The sequence below is a fragment of the Oreochromis niloticus genome, linkage group LG3 (genome assembly GCF_001858045.2).
Source record: "Oreochromis niloticus isolate F11D_XX linkage group LG3, O_niloticus_UMD_NMBU, whole genome shotgun sequence".
NCBI lineage: Eukaryota > Metazoa > Chordata > Actinopteri > Cichliformes > Cichlidae > Oreochromis > Oreochromis niloticus.
This window is the reverse complement of record NC_031967.2, coordinates 56,301,598-56,308,884: the sequence shown is the minus strand read 5'-3', so window position 1 is coordinate 56,308,884 and position 7,287 is coordinate 56,301,598.

Here is a 7,287-nt window from a genome sequence, read left to right as displayed (position 1 = left end):
ATGTGACTTCTGTGAGTCAGCGTAACTACAGCCCTTCTGCTCATGTAAAGTATTGTTTTTTTCTGGTGCATTTTATTCTTCCTTCACCCCCTTTAACTAGCTGAAAAACTGTTGCTTTTGACATATATTTATATCATTCAACAAATCATATTTAACTGGAGACGGTTTTGACAATGGCATGTGTCAAAGTAAGGGGAACATAAATTTTCTAGGACCAAAGGTGGAAAAAGTTCAGAGATTCTGTACTTAAACCTAGTGTTGAAAAATACCCAAGTACTGATTTCATTCAAAGAAAGTAAAAAGAATATCTCTGGGGGACGTTTCTACCAGTCGTTTCTTTTTATGCAATACTAACTGAACCTTGTGCTATATTAATTTTATAATAAAAACAATATTAGTAAATGGGAATTGTTATGGAATTTTAATTAACAAAACTTGCAGATACAGTAAGCAGTAGGCTAACACCTTTTAATAAACACAAGCGCTTGGGGGCGAGACCCGCCATCGTGGAGCACTGACAGCAGTCTCTCTGAAGATGCACACCACAGCACAGCCCCAGTTTAAATATAGTCAGAACAAAACCATTCCACAGCTGTTGTTTATATTAAAATATGTGAACAATACATTAAAAAAAAGAAATTCCAGTACAGAATACAAACTTTACTATAGTCTAAATTTTAATTCTAATAAATGTACTGAGCTTGAGTCAGGTAAGTGGAACATGAGCAAACTCTGGTGATTCTGTTTTGAGACATGTGAAGGTAGAGACACCAGCAACCATAGTCAATTGTCTTCCAGGGGCCAGAGCAGGCGACATTGAGGGAAATTTAAAACTGCTGGCTAAGAGTAAATGTAAATTCAGAAAAATTATAATTCACATCAGCAGTAATAACACCCGGTTAGGCCAATCAGAGATCACTAAAATCAATATTGAATCGGTGTGCAACTTTGCCAAAACAGTGTCAGACTCTGTAGTTTTCTCTGGTCCCCTCGCCAGTCAGACCGGGAGTGACATGTTTAACCACAGACAAAAAACAAACTTAAAACCAGCAAAAAACGACTTAAACATAAAAAAAATCACAAATAAATAATAATACAGTAACCTAAACACCACCTCAACACAGCATTTAATCTGTTATTAGACTCAATTGGCTTCTCTCAAAATGTAAAAGAACCCACCCACCACTTTAATCATGCTAGATCTTGTTTTAACATATGGCATAGAAACAGAACATTTAATAGTGTTTCCTGAAAACCCTCTGCTGTCTGATCATTTCCTGATAACATTTAAATTTACAATAATTGATTACACAGCAGTTTCTTTCTTTTTTATTTTCTTTCACTGCTTCAATCACCTGCTTCCACACTCATCCACAAACAACATCCTTTATTTCGACACATACGCACAGCACGATCACGCCCAGTCATGCGCTCAAAGGCAGCACATTTACATCAGTCAGACAGCGCACACAGACATAAAGGATACACACACTTAAGCCAAGCGTACTCATATTAGTAAATATGCAAACACATAGTCAGACTCAGGGAGCATCTCGCCACACATTTTTTCTCTCTCTCTCATTCTCTCTATTTACGAACAAGTGATATATTCTCTCCACCTGTCTAAGCGACACACACAGCATACTATGAGGTGCCGTAAGGGACATTATTACTGAAACGCTCTAACACACACTACTGAAACGCTCTCACACACACTAGTGAAATTTTACCTCTCACACACACTACTGAAACGCTCTCACACACACTACTGAAATTTTAGCTCTCACACACACTACTGAAATGCTCTCACACACACTACTGAAACGCTCTCACACACACTACTGAAATTTTACCTCTCACACACACTGCTGAAACGCTCTCAGACACACTACTGAAACGCTCTCACACACACTACTGAAACGCTCTCACACACACTACTGAAATTTTAGCTCTCACACACACTACTGAAATGCTCTCACACACACTACTGAAACGCTCTCACACACACTACTGAAATTTTAGCTCTCACACACACTGCTGAAACGCTCTCACACACACTACTGAAATTTTAGCTCTCACACACACTGCTGAAACGCTCTCACACACACTACTGAAATTTTACCTCTCACACACACTGCTGAAACGCTCTCAGACACACTACTGAAACGCTCTCACACACACTACTGAAACGCTCTCACACACACTACTGAAATTTTACCTCTCACACACACTACTGAAACGCTCTCACACACACTACTGAAAAGCTCTCAAACACACTACTGAAACGCTCTCACAGACACTACTGAAATTTTACCTCTCACACACACTACTGAAACGCTCTCACACACACTACTGACATTTTACCTCTCACACATCCTACTGAAACGCTCTCACATACACTACTGAAACACTCTCACATACACTACTGAAACGCTCTCACACACACTACTGAAATTTTACCTCTCACACATACTACTGAAACGCTCTCACATACACTACTGAAACACTCTCACATACACTACTGAAATTTTAGCTCTCACACACACTACTGAAACGCTCTCACACACACTACTGAAACGCTCTCACATACACCACTGAAATTTTAGCTCTCACACACACTACTGAAATGCTCTCACATACACCACTGAAATTTTAGCTCTCACACACACTACTGAAACGCTCTCACACACACCACTGAAACGCTCTCACACACACTACTGAAACGCTCTCACACACACTACTGAAATTTTACCTCTCACACACACTGCTGAAACGCTCTCAGACACACTACTGAAACGCTCTCACACACACTACTGAAACGCTCTCACACACACTACTGAAATTTTAGCTCTCACACACACTACTGAAACGCTCTCACACACACTACTGGAATTTTAGCTCTCACACACACTACTGAAATGCTCTCACACACACTACTGAAACGCTCTCACACACACTACTGAAATTTTAGCTCTCACACACACTACTGAAATGCTCTCACACACACTACTGAAATTTTACCTCTCACACACACTACTGAAACGCTCTCACACACACTACTGAAATTTTACCTCTCACACACACTACTGAAATGCTCTCACACACACTACTGAAACGCTCTCACATACACCACTGAAATTTTAGCTCTCACACACACTACTGAAACGCTCTCACACACACTACTGGAATTTTAGCTCTCACACACACTACTGAAATGCTCTCACACACACTACTGAAACGCTCTCACACACACTACTGAAATTTTAGCTCTCACACACACTACTGAAACGCTCTCACACACACTACTGAAATTTAGCTCTCACACACACTACTGAAATGCTCTCACACACACTACTGAAACGCTCTCACACACACTACTGAAATTTTAGCTCTCACACACACTACTGAAACGCTCTCACATACACTACTGAAATGCTCTCACACACACTACTGAAACGCTCTCACACACACTACTGAAATTTTACCTCTCACACACACTGCTGAAACGCTCTCAGACACACTACTGAAACGCTCTCACACACACTACTGAAACGCTCTCACACACACTACTGAAATTTTACCTCTCACACACACTACTGAAACGCTCTCACACACACTACTGAAACGCTCTCACACACACTACTGAAATTTTACCTCTCACACACACTACTGAAACGCTCTCACACACACTACTGAAACGCTCTCACAGACACTACTGAAATTTTACCTCTCACACACACTACTGAAACGCTCTCACACACACTACTGAAATTTTACCTCTCACACATACTACTGAAACGCTCTCACATACACTACTGAAACACTCTCACATACACTACTGAAATTTTAGCTCTCACACACACTACTGAAACGCTCTCACACACACTACTGAAACGCTCTCACATACACCACTGAAATTTTAGCTCTCACACACACTACTGAAATGCTCTCACATACACCACTGAAATTTTAGCTCTCACACACACTACTGAAACGCTCTCACACACACCACTGAAATGCTCTCACACACACTACTGAAACGCTCTCACACACACTACTGAAATTTTACCTCTCACACACACTGCTGAAACGCTCTCAGACACACTACTGAAACGCTCTCACACACACTACTGAAACGCTCTCACACACACTACTGAAATTTTAGCTCTCACACACACTACTGAAACGCTCTCACACACACTACTGGAATTTTAGCTCTCACACACACTACTGAAATGCTCTCACACACACTACTGAAACGCTCTCACACACACTACTGAAATTTTAGCTCTCACACACACTACTGAAACGCTCTCACACACACTACTGAAATTTTACCTCTCACACACACTACTGAAACGCTCTCACACACACTACTGAAATTTTACTATGGGCAGAAATCTGTGCCATCAGAAACTGAATTTGAATAAGTTGAATTTGAATTTGAATTACTCGGATTGAATCTGAATTGTAACTTGAATGAAAGCTTTTGAAAACTGAATTTGAATTAGTTTAATTTGAAATTGAATTTATGGTTTGAAAATGAATTGATTTGCTTTGAAACTGCATTTTATCCTTTAAAAATTCAGCTCTCGAATAATTTCACATTCACTTCTCACCATTCAGTTTCAGTTCTACAATTCAATTTCAGTTCCAAAATTCAGTTTTTTGGGACTTACATCCGGTTCCGGTTCAAGCGCAGATTAATAGAACTACAGACTGATAGCGTTACTGACGTAATCTACAGCGTCTTGAGCTGACTTCAGAAGTCATTCGTCATGTCGAATGACCAGCGGATAAACTCTCAGGTTGGTAATAAATGTATTACATGTATAAGAACAAGCGTCATGTTAACAATTGATAGCCGTACAGTAACCTTATTGTAGCTGCTAGCTAAAAACGCTAATTTAGCATAGTTTGCCCTGATTTCAGCTTTGACAAACAAATATGATCGACTGTTTCTAGTAGAATTCCAAAGTTGTCATCTTGTACCCTGTCAGAGCCCTGTATGCTTGCAGAGACCCCTACAGTAAGGAAACATGCAAAACGCTGTCCAAACCTTTGTATTTTAGCTTTATTTATGTCTTACACAGCATCCCAACTCTTTAGCGAACTTAATAACTTTAGCTAAAGTGAATAGTTAGTCTTATTCATTAGTGCAGCGTTACTGGATCACCTCTGTTTGAAGTAATATAATATGATATACAACTATCACTGTGTTTAACTATCATAATAATTCTTAGGGTACTGAGTGCGTGCTTAATTAGATTTTTTTTTTTTTAAACATACTGCTCCATTGCTATGTTTGACAGGCTGAAGTTGTCGGGTGACCTCCTAAATCGACCATCTTTTACAGGTGTTTTGTGCCAGAAATGGAGTGTCCACTGAAGACTGAAGATACTGAATCTCTACGCCTTGCCATTGATCCCTCCTGTGCCTTCATCTAGACAAGAGACATTAACTTAACCACTCTCACATGCTCTGTACCTACATCACCTTCCCTGACAGTCGTAGCTTGGCTCATCTGAGGGTGAAATTATAAGAATGTGTTATTTTGCAAAGTGCTCTCTAGGGTTCCTAAATAAAATATGGCATTGAGGTCATTTCTTTTGAATTAATCCCTCCTTCTGAAATATAAGAACCTCTCCTGGTTTAAATGGCACTTTCTGTTCCTTACTTCCTGTTCCACTCCCAACCCCAAATAGATGCTGACAAGCTGACACAGTAACATGGAAGAGGGAGAGAAGCTGGAAAGGACTACTACAAATAAACCCAATGCCTAACAATGAAAAATGTAAAATAAGAAAAATAATAATAAAGATAAAAGATGAAGTAACAAGTTTTTTGTTTTTTTGTTTATTCCAAATGATCATCCAGATGTCTGTGACATGTGATGACAAACACCATAATGGAAGGCCTTTGTCATCACATGCTTAAACTCATCATATATTTTTGCATATGCTGAACAGGCAGTCAGACATGCTGTAACTGTGGGGTAGAAAACTGCATGAACACCATACAGCAGGGGTCTCAAACTCCAGTCCTCGAGGGCATGGAAAAGTTGCATGACACCGGCCTTCGAGGGATGGAGTTTGAGACCCCTGTCATACGGAATATGACAGGTTTTGGTTGAACTTCATGAAGACTCTGAAGTTTCTCTTCTCTTCTGGCAGGACAGGAATGTCGCCTTGTCCTGTGAGCCACCGTAAGGATGTACTTAGAGTAGAACTGGAGTGTCACCGGCCTCAGGCTCTTCACCTTTTCAAAGACAAAGCAGTCATTTAGATAAAATATTAGATATTGTTTACCTGTAAATGCACAAAGAGAATTTAGAAATGTAATTATTGTCAAGAGTGAACAAGCACTGATAGTGTAATTTACAGCTGTGGCCAAACGTTTAGAGAATGAGAAGTGTTGTTTGTTTACAAAGTTTGCTGTTTCAGTGATAGTTGTATATCATATTATATTACTTCAAACAGATGTGATCCAGTAACGCTGCACTAATGAATAAGACTAACTATTCACTTTAGCTAAAGTTATTAAGTTCGCTAAAGAGTTGGGATGCTGTGTAAGACATAAATAAAGCTAAAATACAAAGGTTTGGACAGCGTTTTGCATGTTTCCTTACTGTAGGGGTCTCTGCAAGCATACAGGGCTCTGACAGGGTACAAGATGACAACTTTGGAATTCTACTAGAAACAGTCGATCATATTTGTTTGTCAAAGCTGAAATCAGGGCAAACTATGCTAAATTAGCGTTTTTAGCTAGCAGCTACAATAAGCATAAAGGTTACTGTACGGCTATCATTTGTTAACATGACGCTTGTTCTTATACATGTAATACATTTATTACCAACCTGAGAGTTTATCCGCTGGTCATTCAACATGACGAATGACTTCTGAAGTCTTAATTCAGCTCAAGACGCTGTAGATTCCCGTCAGTAACGCTATCAGTCTGTAGTTCTATTAATCTGCGCTTGAACCGGAACCGGATGTAAGTCCCAAAAAACTGAATTTTGGAACTGAAATTGAATTGTAGAACTGAAACTGAATGGTGAGAAGTGAATGTGAAATTATTCGAGAGCTGAATTTTTAAAGGATAAAATGCAGTTTCAAAGCAAATCAATTCATTTTCAAACCATAAATTCAATTTCAAATTAAACTAATTCAAATTCAGTTTTCAAAAGCTTTCATTCAAGTTACAATTCAGATTCAATCCGAGTAATTCAAATTCAAATTTAACTTATTCAAATTCAGTTTCTGATGGCACAGATTTCTGCCCATATTT